Source organism: Neopsephotus bourkii, unplaced genomic scaffold (genome assembly GCF_033783945.1).
Source record: "Neopsephotus bourkii isolate Nb327-2 ecotype Australia unplaced genomic scaffold, CSIRO-AGI_Nbou_v1 NB_1443, whole genome shotgun sequence".
Taxonomy (NCBI): domain Eukaryota; kingdom Metazoa; phylum Chordata; class Aves; order Psittaciformes; family Psittacidae; genus Neopsephotus; species Neopsephotus bourkii.
Genome location: NW_026901920.1, coordinates 10086 through 29437, shown reverse-complemented (window position 1 = coordinate 29437; position 19352 = coordinate 10086). Strand labels below are relative to the sequence as shown.

The 19352-nt window shown below is 43.6% G+C and overlaps 1 pseudogene; it reads right to left on the bottom strand.

Annotated features, from left to right (window-relative positions):
* Window positions 1-17173: 17173 nt before the first annotated feature.
* On the bottom strand, window positions 17174-17292 carry LOC133220509 (5S ribosomal RNA; annotated as a pseudogene).
* Between the last annotated feature and the right edge of the window lie 2060 nt (window positions 17293-19352).

The following is a 19352-nucleotide window of genomic DNA, read 5'->3' as shown; positions in this document are numbered from 1 at the left end:
CGGTGCCAAGCGCTTTAATTCCTTCAGATTCAATATGAAAAGTAGGGGTGGTCCCTGTTCGGGCACCATTTGCCACAGAAAATATATGGACCCAGTCAGAGATCAATATGATCAGACAAAATCCATTTATTACAAAGCCTTAACTCCTTATGTACTATTTCTTACATGCACTTACAGTGATTTGGCATATTATGACTGGATACATTTCTTGAAGACCCTTAGTGACTAACGTATAATTGGTTAAGCACAAGTGTGAGAACTTGAGCTCGAAAGCTTGCCAACAGTCCACAGTTCTCATTAACTCGATTAAATCCAGCTTCTTCTTATCTTGCTTGTTTAGGCTTCCTTGGGCCTCTCATGGCCTTGCTGTGTCTTTAAGGATTTATGTACCAATTATCCATTCTCCTGTGAGAATACTGTCTCCACATCTGACCCTATTTCTGAAAACTGGTATCTGATGCTGTGCTTGAGTAATTAATTAATGGCAAACTGTTTTTATTTTTACCATGTTGCTAATTAGTATTTGTGTACTTGGGGTATGTTTTTTGTCTTTGTTTTCAAAATTGTGAGCAAGTGTGATGTGAGGAATAGTAATGGACTAAGGAAAGGGTTAAGAGTTTTCTTCAAACTATGTAGTGATTGTCTTAACTTAGTATAGGGAATAGGTATGTTCTTGTTCTTGCTAGTCTTGTAGTTAAACTATAACCCAGAACAGACTAGGTAGCCGAAACACATTGTTTGAAATTAGGAACCCTTTTCCCTCAAGAAGATGAATTTCTGACAAGAACCTGTTTCAACTAGTCTCTATAAGACTTGCGGTTGCCAGCTGGGGAAACTACCAAGGGTGAAAAGTGCATAGTGAGGAAGACCTCTTACTTCATCCAGAAAACTCCAGCCTGAGACCACCAGATGACAGTGCGCAGGCGTAGAGGGGAGGGGAATGGTATTAATGAGTTCTTAGGACTAACTGCAATAATCTCCTCCTATGCTTGTGAAATCTGATGAATATGTATGTTTGCGTGTAATAAATATCTAGCTTGTTGAGCGTTCCCCCTTGCACCCGACGCCGCGATAAACATACCTGCTTTATAACTCTTTGTGAGTTATGAAGTTCTGTTCCATAAATCAATTTGGCACCCCAGATGGGACCCTCTCTGTCTGGCTGCGGGACCTGTTGAGGATGGGACTCCTCTGGGCACCCCTGAGGATTTCTCGGGAGGACTCCCCCCCTCACACAGGTCACCGCAGGGGCAGACAAGGACGATCTGGAACAGAGAAGGTATGTTTTGGTATTTGGATATGGACAACCTGTAAGTCATGAGGAGACATCCTACGCAAGGTGAAGGACTTTGTCCTGCCCTGGGTAGACCATCTGAGGCATAGGATTGTGGAATTCCATAAAAGGTGGGTGACTGTACCTGTGGTAGACACCTGAAAGCTTTTGATGATTAAGGTGCCTAGAACCAGTTAGTACATGTATTGTTTGGTAGACACCTGAAAGCTTTGACAACTAAGGTGCCTAGAACTATTCAATAAGGGAACATACTTAATTTCTATTGCTGCTATCAGGTGAAAGCTGTCATCTGACAAAACTTGGGAAAGAAGGATAAATTATTGGTTGATATTTGTCTTTTATTTGTAGAATTAGTCTGTATCCGGTTTGTCGTCATTGTTGTTTATATGTCTGACTTAAATGTTGGAATTGTGGTAAATACATTATTACACATGGTGGAAGACAGGAATTTTACTTAAATAACTGCATAGAATTTTTGTGTGTAAGGTGTGGTTATAATACCCCTTTCCACTTAGCATTGTGGAAAAGGTTTTATTGTTGTCAGTATAATTGTGCTGTGTTGTTAAACAATTAAAATGGGCAGACAGCAAAGTGGGGGAAGTCTTAAGAAAAGTCCTCTGGGATGTGTTCTGGCACACTGGAAAGACCTGGGAGGATTCTATAGGTATGTAGTGAATAAAAAACAGACTAGGGACAACGTAGGGCCCCTCCGGAAGCTATCGGGAGAACTGGATACACAGGATTTGGAGAAAGCTGAGGTACTGAATGACTTCTTTGCCTCGGTCTTCACTGGCAAAGGCTCTGACCGCACCACCCAAGTCTTGGAAGGTAGACGCAGGGACTGTGAGAATGAGGACCTTGGGCCCACTGTAGGAGAGGAACTGGTTCAAGACCATCTTAAAAAAACTGAACGTGTGCAAGTCCATGGGACCTGATGAAATCAATCCGCGGGTCCTGAAGGAGCTGGCAAATGAAGTTGCTAAGCCGCTGGCCATCATATTTGAGAAATCATGTCAGGAAATATAACACTCATTTTCAAGAAGGGGAAAACGGATAATCCAGGAAACTAAAGACCAGTCAGTCTCACCTCTGTGCCTGTCAAAATCTTGGAGCAGTCTTCTGAAAGGCATGCTAAGGCACATGAAAAACAAAAACGTGCTTGGTGACAGCCAGCATGGCTTCACTAAGGGGAAATCCTGTCTGAACAATATGGTGACCTTTTATGATGGGGCTACAGAACTGATGGACAGCGGTAGAGCAGTTGATGTCATCTACCTGGACCTGTGTAAAGAGTTCGGCACTGTCCCACATGACATCCTTGTCTCTAAATTGGAGAGACATCAATTTGATAGATCGACCACTCGGTGGAGAAAGAACTAGCTGGATGGCCGCACACAAAGAGTTGTGGTCAATGGCTCAATGTCCAGCTGGAGACCAGTAACGAGTGGTGTCCCTCAGGGATCAGTGTTGGGACTGGTCTTGTTTAACATCTTTGTCGCTGACATGGACAATGGGATTGAGTGAGCCCACAGCAAGTTTGCCGATGACACCAAGCTGTGTGGTTCGGTTGATACACTGGAGGGAAGGAATGCCATCCAGAGGGACCTCGACACTCCTGTGAGGTGGGCTGATGCCAACCTCATGAAGTTTAGACATGACAACTGCAAGGTCCTACACCTGGATCAGAGCAATCCCAGGCACAGCTGCAGGTTGGGCAGAGAAGAGATTCAGAGCAGCCCTGTGGAGAAGGACTTGGGGGTGATGGTTGATGAGAAAATGAACATGAGCTGGCAATGTGAGCTTGCAGCCCAGAAAGCCAACTGTATCCTGGGCTGCATCAAAAGGGGTGTGACCAGCAGGTCAAAGGAGGTGATCCTGCCCCTCTACTCTGTTCTCGTGAGACCTCACCTGCAGTACTGTGTACAGTTCTGGTGTCTTCAACATAAAAAGGACATGGAACTGTTGGAACAAGTCCAGAGGAGGACCACGAGGATGATCAGGGGACTGGAGCACCTCCCATACGAAGACAGGCTGAGAAAGTTGGGGCTGTTCAGCCTGGAGAAGAGAAGGCTGCGTTGGAGACCTCATAGCAGCCTTCCAGTATCTGCAAGGGGGCCTATAGTGATGCTGGGGATGGACTCTTCATTAGGGACTGTAGTGATAGGACAAGGGGTAATGGGTTAAAACTTAAACAGGGGAAGTTTAGATTCGATATAAGGAGAAAGTTCTTTCCTGTTACGGTGGTGAGGCACTGGAATGGGTTGCCCAGGGAGGTTGTGAATGCTCCATCCCTGGCAGTGTTCAAGGCCAGGTTGGATGAAGTCTTGGGTGAGATGGTTTAGTGTAAGGTGTCCCTGCCCATACCAGGGGGGTTGGAACTAGATGATCCTAAGGTCCTTTCCAACCTTAACTATTCTATGATACTATGATTCTATGCCTGGGAGGTATTGGCAAGAAAACTTTAATAAAATACTGTGATCAGTGGTGGCCGCTGTATAAATTGGAAGATGGTGAAAAGTGGCCCCTTAATGGAGCACTGAACTATAATACGTTATTATAGTTGATGTTATTCTTGAGGAGGGAAGGCAAATGGGATGAAGTTTCATAAACAGACATGTTCTTTACTCTCGGAAATCTTCCTGAATGGCAGGCAGAGTGAGGTATAGGGGCTCCACAGGATCTGATGGTCTTAGCCTTAAGATCCACAATGGGACCCTAATAGATCAGTTCATCTGGGGCTTTTAAATGAATATAAAAACTGGATTATTAACAGAATGCAAGTCAGAATACTCTGATATTACCCATCAAGAAGACAGATGGAAATTACTGAAAAGTACAGGATTTAAGGGCAATAAATAAGATAGTAGAAGATTTATATCTGGTGGTTGCTAATCTGTATACCCTTCTAAAAAAACTAATATCTAAATTGGCTTAGTTTACTGATTTGGACCTGAAGGATGCCTTCTTTTGCCTACCTCTGAGTACCGAAAGCCAAGTCTGGTTTGCTTTTAAGTGGAAAAATGCCAACACACGAAGTAAAACACAGATGACCTGGACAGTATTACCACAAGGGTTCAAAAACAGCCCTACTCTTTTTGGAAGCCACTTAGCAAAGGACTTGGAGTTGTGGGAAAGTGTGTGGTTTAACCCCAACCAAGACAGCTTGTGCACTTACTCCCAGTGAGTGGTGCCAGGCTGGAAGCAGTCGAGGCCCACGTTAGTCCGTCCCCCCCCTTCCCCAGGGGCTGCCCCCCCCTTTCCCCACTCCCAGAGGGATGGGGAGGAGAATCGAAGGAATACAACTGCCACGGGCTGAGATAAGAACAGTTTAGCAACTAAAGACTAGACTTTAGACTAGTTAGTCTCCACTCTCCGTTAGACTTTCGCACTGGCCATATGGGGCTATTAAAGGGCGAGCGGGTCCTGCTGATCACTCCCTGACTCTCCAGTCTACGGATCAGCTGATGGATAGGAATCAGGGAGTCTCAGTTGGTGCGATATTGCCGCTGGTGCACTGTTGTGGTCGCAATTGGCACTTGTTGTTCTTCGACTTTCAGCAGCCCCACAACAGAAGGATCCTCTGAGAGACCAGGCAAGGTGGACAGCTGCTCAATTTCCTCAGTCTCCAAAGCAGCAATACCAAAAGCCCATCAGTACCCTTTTGGGTCTTTGAAGTACCCTCTCTTGAGGTAGTCTATGCCAAGGATGCATGGAGCCTCTGGGCCAGTCACAATACGGTGCTTTTGCCATTCTCTCCCAGTCAGGCTGATTTCAGCCTCCAGTACAGTCAACTCTTGGGATCCTCCTGTCACTCCAGAAATATAGATGGGTTCCACCCCTTGACAGCTCGATGGCATCAGGGTACACTGTGCACCGGTATCTACTAGAGCCTTATACTTCTGCGGGACTGATGTGCCAGGCCATCTGATCCACACAGTCCAGTAAATCCGATTGTCCCCTACCTCCACCTGGCTGGAGGCAGGGCCCCTCTAATAGTCATCACAGGATTGGACGCTTAAGTCATGTTGAAAGGGATTATTCTTCTTTATCACAGGAGCTGGAGTAAGATCAGCTCATCCACTCCACCTGGGAAACTGCTCACCAGAGACTGAAGCCGTAGCTCTCATGGGACGATCAGTCTTGGCCTTTGCTCCTCTTTTCAATTCACTCACCCGTTCCTCCAAAACTGAAGTAGGTTTTCCATCCCACTTTGTCATGTCTTCTCCGTGATCCCGCAGGTAAAACCATAGGGTAGACCGTGGCGTACACCTCTTGTATCTCCTTTCTCGAACAGTGGGACGCCTTTTGTTAATAGCTGAAACGTGTTGGTACACGCGAGGAGTTGAATAAGTCAGATATATCGTCCCTCAATTGTTTGAGATCCTGGGACAGTTTTTCCACAGCTGAGATGGTGGAAGGGGTGAGATTGTCTTCGAACTCATGGAGTTTATGAACCATTTCATCCACTGTTAGTGGTACTATGTCATTCCAGGTTACTGTTGCCAATGAATGGTCATATGATGATGGTGCATTCCGTGTAAGTTTTTGCCACATGGGTTGTGTACATTCGACTTCATCTGGATCTATGGGTATATTCCCGTTATTCGGCTTGATGTGATAGATCATCTCTACGATGGCTGATTCTCTCAGAGACTGGATACCTTTGTCTATAGTAGTCCACTTGGCCGAACGACTCATAACATCGTCCTTGTATGGAAACCTTTCTTTGACAGCTGCCAAGAGCCGCCTCCAAAGACTGAGGGACTTTTTCTCTCTTGCAATTGCTTTGTCAATTCCCCCTTTTCTAGCAAGTGATCCCAATTGCTTGGCTTCTGTACCTTCTAGTTCGTGACCATCGGCCCCATTGTCCCAGCATCGGAGCAACCAGGTGATGATGTGCTCCCCTGGTTGACGGGTAAAATCTTTTCGCATATTCCGTAGCTCGGTTGAGGTCCGAAGTCGAGAAGTCACCTCTCCTTCTTCTTCTTCATCATGTGATGATGACTCCTGATCATGTTCTGGATCGAGTAGTGAACACATTGTTTCTTCATCTTGCTTTAACCTTCCTGCCTCCTTTTTGCTTTTTCTCTTGCGTACAGGGGCAACCGATATTGGTACGAATTGGTCCTCTGGTTTAGTTGCAGTTGTTATCACTGTGGTTTGAGTAGCGACTGTACTTGTTGCTGGGGGTGATGTGGCTGCTGTACTTGGAGCTGGGATAGCTGCGCTGTCTGTTGCAGTCGAAGTTTGAGTAGCTGCTGTACTTGTTGCTGGGGGTGGTGTAGCTGCTGTACTTGGAGCTGGAGTAACTGTACTGGCTGTTGCTTTGCCCTCAGATCCAGCGACATTTTTTTCCTTTTGAAGGTGCTGGAAAGCATTGAACATGGCCCTGTAAGCATAGGCCAAGCCCCAGCACGTTGCCATGATTTGTCTGTCTCTGGTATGGCCAGACTGACCACACACCTCATTTAAGTGTTTTACTAATTCTTCTGGATTTTGCAGTTGTTCGGTGGTGAAATTCCAAAGTACTGGAGGGGCCCACTGACCTAGATACTTGCCCATACTGTCCCACACACCCTGCCACTCATGGCTGTCCAGCCTCAGAGAAAATCTCTTGGTCCTCCTACTTCGTCGTTTAACCCCAGACAAGACCCAAACCTGACTCTGCTTAACTTCTGAAAACAGATGAAATAGTTGTGGCCAAAATACACTCTGTATACGTGCCAACATGGTGATCCCCATCACAATCAGCAAACAAGTCTCAATAGCATTAAGAGGCCATTCAAAACTCTCAAATGATGCTGTAAATGCTCTGGGGGGAGGACTGGGAGGGTAAAAGAATGCCTCCTTCACAGGTTGACCACCCGAGAAGGAGAAAGAATACGTGTAATTGCTAAGCACTTCTATTATATACCTCCCAAAGTATAAAGGTGGTGACCATACTGGGAACATAAGCCAGATAAGTTTCATGATCAATAATTCTATTGTGTTACAAGTCATTATCATAAAGTACACTGAGACAAGAACTTTAGCCCAAGCCCCACACTTGAAAAACACTAATACAGCAAATACCAGATCTAAGTAAGTTACAACATTCTGAAGCTGTGAGATCAAGAGAAACAACTTTGAGAGCCAATAAATCAGCATTGTGACGAGTGACTATTAATCCGGTCAGATCTGTTGTTATCTCAACCCCTTTGTGCCCCACGTTGGGCACCAAAAGAACTGTCGTGGTTTAACCAATGCCAGACAGCTTGTGCACTTACTCCCAGTGAGTGGTGCCAGGCTGGAAGCAATCGAGGCCCACGTTAGTCCGTCCCCCCCCTTCCCCAGGGGCTGCCCCCCCCTTTCCCCGCTCCCAGAGGGATGGGGAGGAGAATCGAAGGAATACAACTGCCACGGGCTGAGATAAGAACAGTTTAGCAACTAATGCACAATACGAATCACCACCGCTACCACCAGCGACAACAATGATAAGAGAAAATATCAAAGGAAAGGAGTACAATACCATGCACCGAACCACCAGTCCGACCCGGCTGACCCCCTGTCCTTCCGGGTACCTCCCAGTTCCCTCCTGGGCATGACGTGCTGTGGTATGGAATACCTCTTTGGTCAGTTTGGGTCAGGTGTCCTGTCTCTGCTTCCTCCCGGCTTCCCCTGCTCCCTGGCAGAGCATGAGACTCACAAAGTCCTTGGCCAAACCAAAACATCATTTTTATCAGCTTTGTTCCCAGCCTGAAAGTCAAAACACAGCACTGCACCAGCTACCAAGAAGGAGAAAAAATGACTGCTGCTGCTAAACCCAGGACAAAAAGCCACCAGGAGATGGTGTGCTATTGCAATATGTGGATGAATTATTAACAGCCACTGAAACAAAAGAACAATATGTTACTTGGACAGTGAGTCTGTTGAATTTTTTTTTTTTTTGGACTTAACAGTTATAGAGTTTCTGCACAGAAAACAGAAATAGCCCAACAGCAAGTATCGTATCTAGGATATGAGGTGACCACAGGATAATGGACTTCGGGAGCTGCGAGAAAAGAGACCATCTGACAGACTCCAAGGCCACAGACAGTCAAAGAGCTTCATACATTCCTAGGTATGACTGGGTGGTGCCACCTTTGTATATACTAATATGGACTAATGGTGAAGCCCCTCTACGAACTCCTAAAGGTGAGCACAAAAGCCCTTGTTTGGACTCAGGAAGCAGACAGTGCTTTCAGAAATTTAAAAAGGAGACCGATGGATGCCCCGGCATTGGGCCTCCCTTATGTTACTGAACCTTTTCTGCTATTCTCCCATGAGAAGCAGGCGATAGTTCTGGGAATCCTGGCCCAGAATTTAGGGCCATATTGGAGGGCTGTAGCTTACTTCTCCAAACAGTTGGATGAAGTTAGCAAAGGACGGCCCAGTTGCCTGAGAACAGTAGCTGCAGTGGTATTGAACATTCAAGAAGCATGAAAATTCATGCTTGGACAGAAAATGACAGTGTTTGTGTCCCATACTGTTTCTGCAGTATTGGAGGTAAGGGGAGGGGCATTGACTCTCTCCCCAAAGATTCCTCAAGTATCAGGCTATCCTGATGGAACAACATGATGTGGAAATAACTGTTACTAACATTATCAATCCAGCTTCTTTCCTCACTGGAAACACAGGAGAACTCATCTCTCACGACTGTCTGGAAACCATCGAAGCAGTATATTCCATCCAACCGGACTTAAAAGAACAACCACTGGAAGATGTTGAAGATGCTTGGTACACAGATGGTAGTAGCTTTGTTTGCCAAGAGTTTGTAAGGCTGGGTATGCTGTGACAACTATTGATGAGGTAATCGAATTGAAAGACCTTGTATCAAACACCTCATCACAAAAGGCTGAAATTATCGCATTAACTAGGGCATTTGAAGTGGCAAAAGGCAAGAAGATTAATATATGGACAGACTCGAAATATGCATTTGGAGCAGTCCACTCTCATGGAGGAGTTTGGAAGGAAAGAAGATTGCTAACTACTCAAGGAAAGCATATTAAAAATGCTACAGAAATTTTAAGACTTTTAGAAGCATTACAATTGCCAGAAAAAGTAGCTATTATGCATTTGCAAATCACACCAAAAAGGGAATACGGAACAGAATCTAGGCAATGCCATGGCAAATAAAGAAGCCAAAAGAACTGCTAAAGAAGGTGGTATAGAAGTGCAAGCCTTGGTCCCAGACAGTAAAATCCAAATTGAGGATGAGCCTAAGTATTCTAAAGAGGATAGGAAGTTAATTGATAATTTAGGAGGGAAAATAGGAGAGACTGGATGGGCTAAGACCTGTCCTGGGTTTAGCAGTAGCAGTGATTTTTCTCTTTCTTGTTAGCTGGTGTAGTGCTATATTTTGACTTTCAGGCTGGGAACAGAGCTTATAACAATGATGTTCTGGTTTGGCCATGCTCTGACAGGGAGGAGGGGAAGCCGGGAGGAAGCAGAAACAAGACACCTGACCCAAACTGACCAAAGAGGTATTCCATACCACAGCACGTCATGCCCAGGATGTAACTGAGAGTTACTCGGAAGGGCTAGGGACTGCAGGGTTGGAGGAGGTATCGGTCGGTGCTTGGTCGGGCTGGGGGGGGCGAGTTATCGGTAGCCTGGTGGTGAGGTGTTGAATTCTCTTCCCTTGTTATTTCCTTTATCATTATTATTATTGGTGGTAGCAGTAGTGATTTGTGTTATACCTTAGTTACTAAACTGCTCTTATCTCAGCCCGTGGGAGTTGCATTCTTTCTGATTCTCCTCTCCATCCCTCCAGGAGTAGGGGAAGGGCAAGAAGGGGGGGAGTGAGTGAAAAAGCTGTCTGGCTGTGGGTTAAACCACGACAGATGCCAGAAGGAAAATTAATCATTCCCTCCACATTATTATGGGCTATAGTCATGGCAGAACATAGAAAAACTCACTGGGGAGTAGAAGGTTTGTATGCACATCTGCTAAAAATAATGAGACCTAGGAATACGTATACTACTATTAAGCAGGTAACACAACAGTGTGATATATGTCTGCACAATAATCCTAAAGTGGGGCCCAAAGCCCAATTAGGACAGATAGGGAAAGGAAATTATCCAGGACAGCAATGGCAAGTTGACTTCTCAGAACTCCCAAGAAAAGGGGTGTTTCAATATTTGCTGATGACTGATACCTTTTCAGGCTGGCCAGAAGCTTTTCCATGTCAAAGTAATAAAGCCAGAGAAGTAACAAAAATATTATTACAAGAAATAATACCAAAATTTGGGGTCCCAGTGACCATTTCCTCAGATTGAGGAGCTCATTCTGTCGCAAAAATTGTCCATCAGGTAAGCAGATTTTTGGGGATAGATTGGCAATTACATACCCCTTATCACCCACAGTCCAGTGGTCAAGTGGAAAAGATGAATCATTTAATTAAATTGCAAATTGTGAAACTGGGACAGGAGGCTAATTTGTCTTGTCCTCAATCACTACCTCTAGCTTTGTTGGGAATTAAATTTAAATTAAAACTAAAAACAGGTTTAAGTCCCTTTGAAATTTTATATGGAAGACCATATATTGTCCAAGAAGGGACTTCAGTGCAGAGAATAATCACTCAACAATTATGTAATAAATATGCAAAAAAAAATAGAAAAATTAGTCTTGGGAACTAGAGTTCGAGGTCTTGATGGACCTATACATAACACTGAACCTGGAGACTACGTATATGTTAGATCTCTTTCAGAATCACCTCTAGAACTGAAGTGGGAAGGTCCATTTCAAATCCTGCTGGTTTCTCATACCGCAGTTAAGATTAAAGAGCAAGCATCATGCATTCATCATACCAGAGTAAAGAAAGCCCCTAAGCCACGATGGGGAGCAACACCTACTGGACCTCTGAAGCTTCAAATTCAATGAAACGACTGTTGATGGTGTATATATTAACAGGATTTTGCATAATGGGGATACAGCCTTGGAATCAGAATCTATATTTGAGACTGATACAGAATGTGACCAGAGTAATAAGCATACCTGCTTTATAACTCTTTGTGAGTTATGAAGTTCTGTTCCATAAATCAAGTGAGTGGAATTTTTGGGATCCTGTGTGAGTTGATGTGTGTATATCGTGTATAAGGAAATAATGGGAAATCAACAGAGCAGAGAAATAATAAAAAAGAGCCCTTTAGGATGTATTCTGGCTCATTGGAAAGAATTAAGAGGATCCCCCATGGGCTTTAATGAAATATTGTAACCAGTGGTGGTCATTATATACCTTGGAGAATCAGGAAAAATGGCCCAAAAATGGGACTTTGAATTATAATACGTTGTTGCAATTAATGTTATTTTTTAAGATGACAAGGAAAATGGGATGAAGTGATGTATGCAGATATGTTTTTCACTTTAAGAAACCACCTGGAGTGGCAGATGAAATGTGAAATTAATATAGTTCCACCAGATCCCTAATTTTGGCTTTCAAAAAGGACAGGGAAAAACAGAAAGCTAAGCTGGAGGGATGTTGTTCAACCTGCAATATTAGGGGAATGATGTTTAAAGTTAAAAAAACCAGAGTAATCAGAAAGATAGGTTGAAGGGTTATGCATCACAGGTACCTCTGAGACGAGCACCCTTGGCATCTGCCCCATCTGTTATTGATAAGGAGGAAGAGATTGCTGTCACTGGCAACAGAGCAGAAGGACCTGAGAATGTTAAAGAAGCGTGGAGAGCATATAGGAATCAGGAACAAGTAGAGAAAAAAAAACTGGGTCGTGCTATAGCCATGGCTACAGTGGCGGCTTTGGGGCAAGTAGAAACTGGTGGAGGGACTAATGTGAGAGGACGAGGCCGAGGAGGAATGTCAGGCAGAGGTGAAAGAGTGAATTCTCCTGTGGGATGGGATCAGTGTGCATACTGTAAGGAATTTGGACATTGGAAGTAAGACTGCCCTAAAAGGAATGCCCACAAAGTGGCTCCAGTGAATGAATTAGAACTAGACTGATGGGGACCTGGGGAATCTAGCCTAGCAGATCCACTGGTTAAATCAAAGCTAGGGACTAGAGAAAATGAAGTGGAAATTTTAGGGGATACAGGAGCAACTTATTTGGTGTTTAATCAGAGGGGAAAATAATTTGTTACAGATGTGGGAGCTATGGGCCACCAAGAAAAAATGCATTCTTTCTGAAACCTTTAGAGCACAAATTGGGAAAACAAATGGGAATGCATGAATTTTTATACATGCAAAATTCTCCAATATCTTTATTAGGATGAGAAGCAACATTTAAAGAAGGCAAAATGGAATTAAGTGTCAAAACCTATCAATTAACTGAAATCTTGATTTTATCTTTAATTCAACAGAAAAGTGAACAGGAGTACCTCCCTGACATAGAAGAAATCCTTAATCAGGTATATCTGGGAGTATGGGCATCTGAAGTTCCAGATAAGGTGAAAAATGCTTTGCCTGTTAAAGTAGAAATAAAAAGGGGGGCCTGCCCAATTAGAATAAAGCAATATCCCTTAAAATTGGAGGATCAAAAGGGAGTCAAATAATTGATAAATATTTAAAATATGGATTATTAATTGAATGTGAATCAGAATATAGTGCTCCTATCTTGACAGAAATCTGATGGGAAAAGTTACAGATTAGTTCAAGATCTCAGAGCAATCAACAAAATTGTGGAGCATATTCATCCAGTAGTAGTTAATCCGTATACCTCATTGACTAAATTGAATAATGATCAGAAGTGGTTTACCATTCTGGACTTAAAGGATGCATTTTTCTGTCTGCCCCTGGCCAAAGAAAGTAAAAAATTATTTGCTTTTGAATGGGAAAACCCAGAAACAAGAAGAAGGACACAGCTCACTTGGACAGTGTTACCTCGGGGATTTAAGAACAGTCGGACCATTTTCGGAAATCAATTGGCAAGAGAATTAGAATCCTGGGAAGCACCCACCCAGACAGGCACTTTACTACAATATGTTGATGACCTGTTAATTGCTACTGAAACTGAGAAAGAATGTGTTCAATGGACTGTAGAATTGTTAAAATTTCAAGGGCTAAATGGATACCGGGTATGTAAATCAAAGTCTCAAGTAATTTGAACTCGAGTATCTTATTTAGGATACGAAATAACAGGAGGACAACGAGAACTTGGAGCAGCTCGAAAGGAAGCAATCTGTCAAACACCATGACCATCCATGGTTAAAGATCTCCAAATGTTTCTGAGAATGACAGGATGGTGTCGACTCTGGATCCATGATTATGGTGTTCTGGTAAGACCCTTATATGAGCTGCTAAAAGAAAATCCAACCTTTCTAAAATTGACAGATCAAGCTGAAGAAGCTTTTAAAAGTTTAAAGACAGAACTCACGAGAGCTCCAGCTCTGGGGCTTCCGGACGTAACTAAACACTTCTGGCTATATTCCTATGAGAAACAGTGAATAGCCTTGGGGGTTTTGGCTCAAAGATTGGGACCTTATAAAAGAGCAGTGGCCTATTTTTCAAAACAATTGGATGAACAAAGTAAAGTCTGGCCTGGATGTTTGAGAGCAGTGGCAGCAGTTTTCTTAAACATCCAAGAAGCCTGAAAATTTACACTGGGACAAAAAATCACCATGTTAATGCCACACACAGTATCAACAGTCCTAGAACAAAAAGGTGTACATTGGCTATCGCTATTGATTCGGAGAAAACTCCAGGAACAAACTTGCCAACAAAGTTTTCAAGCTGACAAGCAGGTATTCTTTATTACGGCACCGGGAGACACGGGGGATAACTCCACCTAGCGTGGAGTTACTATTGGGGGGGGGCACAAAATTAAAAAATCGAATATATAAACCTTTAGAATCAGTTTTAAGTAATGTTATGTTTGATGGCTTGGTAACAGTACCAATGGAAAATTACAGATGTGCATTATACACAGAAAAAAACCCAGAGTACAGCTAGAGAACATAATGAGAATTCTCGTATAAGATAAACAGTTATAGTTGACGCATTTTTAGGCCCTATGACCTTAGTGCAAAATGAGTGTAAGAAAAACAGGCTAGAAGAACAGGACACAAGGATAAGGAGTATCAGGGAATGGCAGGTGCCCAGGATGGGCTGCAACTAAGCTTACTGATAAGTAGAAGTGGTGTACGGGGGGGTAGATCAAGCTGCTTGCTTAAGTGTTGCTGCTTGCTTAAGTGTTACTGCTTGCTCGTGTTTATCGTACTTGCAATGTACAAGGGGGTAGATCAAGACGCTTGCTTAGCAATGTTACTACTCGTTCATGCTTATCGTACTCACCGCATATGCTAGAACAAAATATGAGGGTGTGGCTATCGTTAAGAGGTAGGGACTGTGACTTGATTCCCGTCCTTTGGAGGCCTAGGCAAGCTGAAATTGGCTCTGTGCTTTGGACAATGACCAAGCCTCCAGGGAGCATACGTAATGACTAAAGGTAAACAGTTCAGGCTGTCTCCACATCTCCCCCTTTTATTTTTATATATCTTTTGGATGACCCTACTTGAGCAGGGGATTTGGGCTAGATCATATCTCAAACATATGTCAGCTACAGGCTGCTGGGCCTGCCCTTTTTCTCCTGTATGGTTGTCTGATAATAGGAGAGGCCATCCCTCACATCAAGGTCTGGCATGGCATGTGTCCCCACCAATCCACGCCTGCTGGGTTGCAGCCAACAGCAGAGCTAAAGGTTCTTCTTCGTGGCAAACACAGAGGCCAACCCAGTCTTGCCCTTGATTGTGGTAGTAGGCATTGGTCAACCTCAGTCCTTGCACCTTGTTGTCAATGAAGAGTTTCATCTGCTTCATTGTCGTGGTTTAACCAATCCAGACAGCTTTCACTCAGTCCCCCCCACACTTCTTGCCCTCCCCCTACTCCTGGAGGGACGGAGAGGAGAATCAGAAAGAATGCAACTCCCACGGGTTGAGATAATAACAGTTTAGTAACTAAAGTATAACACAAATCACTACTGCTGCCACCAATAATAGTAATGATAAAGGAAATAACAAGGAAAGAGAATACAACACCTCATCACCAGCCGACCAATAACTCGCCCCCCAGCCCAACCAAGCACCAACCGATACCTCCTCCAACCCTGACATCCACCTAGCCCTTCCGGGTAACTCCCAGTTATACCCTGGGCATGACGTGCTGTGGTATGGAATACTTCTTTGGTCAGTTTGGGTCAGGTGTCCTGTCTCTGCTTCCTCCCTTCTTCCCTCCTCCCTGGCAGAGCATGAGACTCACAAAGTCCTTGGCCATACCAAAACATCATTTTTATCAGCTTTGTTCCCAGCCCGAAAGTCAAAACACAGCACTGCACCAGCTACCAAGAAGGAGAAAAATGACTGCTAAACCCAGGGCACCCCTCAAAACAACATTAATTGTAACAATGTATTATAGTTCAGAGTTCCATTTTTAGGCCATTTTTCCTGATTTTCCGAAGGATACAAAGGCCAACATTGTTTACAACATTTTACCAATGTTTTCTTATTTACCGACTGCCCGGGTTACTTTAAACATACTAAGCAAGGCTCCTACCATGCACCCACTGTGTTGCAGGTGCTCTTTAGGCTTTGTCTATGGTGTCTCTACAAACTGCCTGAATACTTCAATAGATGAGAGGTTTGTTTGTTGGTTTTGTTGGTTTGTTTGTTTTATTTTGGTTTTGTTTGTTCTTTGTTTTGTTTTTGAACATGGGTACTGAATTCGTACCAAATAACTTCTTCCCCCCCCCCAAGTCGTTCACCCTGCTTTGCACGGCTACAAACACCTGCCTGCTTAGCAGCAGCTACAGCTGCCTGCCTGCTTCAGCAGCAACCATAAATACCTGCCGGCAACCACACTTTTGCATTAACCCTTTCTTGCCCAAAACATTAAACTGCTACCAGTTAAAAACTTTTACATGAACCCAACAACAAAAAAATACACAGAACACCGTCTGCCCTCAACACACGCACATGCACATGTATGGGATCCCACAAGCACACTCCACGCAACTGCAGTATTTGAAGCACAAAATCCAGACAATCATTACTCCCACTACGCAGTCCCACACACAGAACGTGGCACAAGGACCCTGTGGAGACTAACAGGAAACCAGCTCCGAGAAGCATCATTGCAGTGCAAGGTGGCAGGCTCAAATTTAGCGGGTGTCCCCACAGAGGACCTGCCTCCCTCACATTGTATGAGGCTTTGGGCTTTCATACTGACCAAAATGCACACTCAAGGGGATTTGATTCTAGGGGAAAACAGGCACTGAACTCAACTGTATGCTGTTCCCTGATATATAGCACTTTTATAGCCCACCAACTAGATGTCTTCAGGTCACCAGCAACTGGCCCTGACTTCCCTCTGACCATTATCCCAACAAAGAATGGACTTTGATAGAATCAGATGAGTACTGTGGCAAAGGAACGATCAGCATCAGAAGGCAACAATCCAACACTGCACACAGCCTCTCCTGTCCGAAAAGACTTATAAGAAACGGAACTCGGCATCATGGACTGAATGGACTCAGCAGCTTTAAAGTGATTGGTCCATGCACTAAGGAATGATCTCTCTCTCTCTGTTTGTGTATGTGGATGTATATATATAGATTATATGTATATATGTAAGAGTGATGGTATGAAGGAAATGTGGGATCTGAGCATGACGTGAATGGTATGGAATAAGGGGTTGTTGTGGTTAAAACCCAGCCAGACAGCTAGTTCATTCACTCCCCACCCTTTTCCTCCCTCTTTCTTTCCTGCCCCCTAAACTTTCCTGCCCCCCCAACTAAAAACATGGGTGTTATCAGCACTGTTCCCAGGCTGAAAGTCAAAACACAACGCTGCACCATCTACCATGAAGGAGAAAAATTGACTGCTACTGCTAAACCCAGGACAGGGGTGGATTTGAGTCTACAGCAACCAGGATTCCCAGGCAGTCTCCCATGCAAGTACTAACCGAGCCCGGCCCTGCTTAGCTTCCTAGATCAGATGAGGTCGTGTGTTTTCAGGGTGATGTGGCCGTAGGCCGTAGTGGGGGTAGAATGTGGGGGAGTGGGGGAGTAGAATGTGTGGCTGAATTGCCAATAGGGTTTAAACCACGACAGGAAAGAACTAGGACTTTTAAATACCCATACATGCAACAGATATTCTGTGATTGTTAGAAGCTGTACAACTGCCTAATGAAGTGGCTATCATACATTGTCAAGGACATCAGAAAGATAACTCTGATCAGGAGATTGGAAATAATTTCATTGATCGTGAGGCTAAATGGGTGTCAGAAACAGAAAGAGTTGAGGTTATGCACTTAATTACTGACAGTAAACTTGTAATTGAGCAAAATAAACCTAGGTACTCTAAAGAAGTTATGAAACTTGGAAGTTATGAAGACTTGGAAGGACAGGAAAATGAAAAGTATTGGATAAAAACACCTGATGGGCAAGTAGTGATCCCCTATAATCAATTATGGAAGTTGATACAAGAAGAACATAACAAAACTCATTGGGGAAGTAATGCCTTGCATGAACATTTAAACAAACAGATCATAGGGAGAAATTTATATACCATAGTGCAATTAGTAACAAAACAATGTCAACTATGTCTGAAAAATAGCCCTAAGACTGAAAACAGGAATCAGGTAGGGACACCAGGAAAAGGGAATTATCTAGGACAACATTGGCAAATAGATTTTTATGAATTAAGTAGAAAAGAAGGTTATCGATATTTGTTGGTATTGACAGATACTTTTTCAGTTTGACCAGAAGCATTCCCTTGCAGGGAAAATAATGCAAAACAAGTGATTAAGGTGCTATTAAATGAAATAATACCTCATTTTGGGGTACCAGCGACTATCTCCTCTGATCGCGGTACACATTTTAGTGCAAAATTATTACAAGAAATCATCAAGAAATTGGAAATAGATTGGCAATTGCATGTTCCATATAGGCCTCAGGTCAGTGGGCATGTGAAAAAAATGAATCAATTAAACAACAGCTTGGGAATATTTGTCAAGAGACTAAGTTATAGTGGTATCAAGCATTACCATTGGCCTTATTGAGAATCAGAACAAAACCTCGGTCAAAGGAGGGAATTAGCCCATTTGAGATTCTATATTGAAGACCATATCAATCTCAGTTTAAAGGAGAGAGCCTTCAAGAACTAGGAGAAGGTTACCTTCAACAGTTCTTGGTAAACTTGGGAAAACAGTTAGAAGAAATAAATGGCAGAGTGTTAGGGACCAGGGCCAGAGGTTTAGATTATCCTATTCATCCTTTTAAGCCAGGAGATTGGGTTAAAACTTAAACAGGGGAAGTTTAGATTGGATATAAGGAGGAAATTATTTCCTGTTAGGGTGGTGAGGCACTGGAATAGGTTTCCCATGGAGGTTGTGAATGCTCCATCCCTGGCAGTGTTCAAGGCCAGGTTGGACGAGGCCTTGGGTAATACGGTTTAGAGCAAGGAGTCCCTGCCCATGGCAGGGGGTTGGAACTTGATGATCTTAAGGTCCTTTCCAACCCTAACTATTCTATGATTCTATGATTCTATGTTAAGATTTTTGCGGGTGATCCCCTAGAAGAGGAGTGGACCAGACCAGGTATTACTGAATACCTTTACAGCAGCCAAGATAAAGGAACAGCCTGCTTGGATACATTACTCAAGAATCAAGAAGGCGCCAGAACCAGAAAAACACCAGAACTGAGAAAAAGTAAGGCGTGTCGAGTCTTCAGGACCCACACATACGAGACTACATCGATCATAATTTGGACTTGTATAATAAAAGGTGTAGAAGCATGGTATCAAAATCTATATATGAGATTGATGCAAAATGTTACTAGTGTTTTAAACAAGAGTAATTGTTGGTTCTGTACTCAGCTACCTAAATCAGGAGAGAGACTGGGTATTCCTTTAATTGGCCTCCCTATCCCATTTAAGACAAATAAGGATTTGTTGGCATCTATTGAGAAAAGGAAATTACTAAAATAAGCTTTGCCAGAACCCCCTGGTGGTTACTGATATGACAACGATCCTAAAATGAAGCGATGAAGAAATAACCACCAGCGGTCCCAAAGCCCGCTACCACATTTTAGTG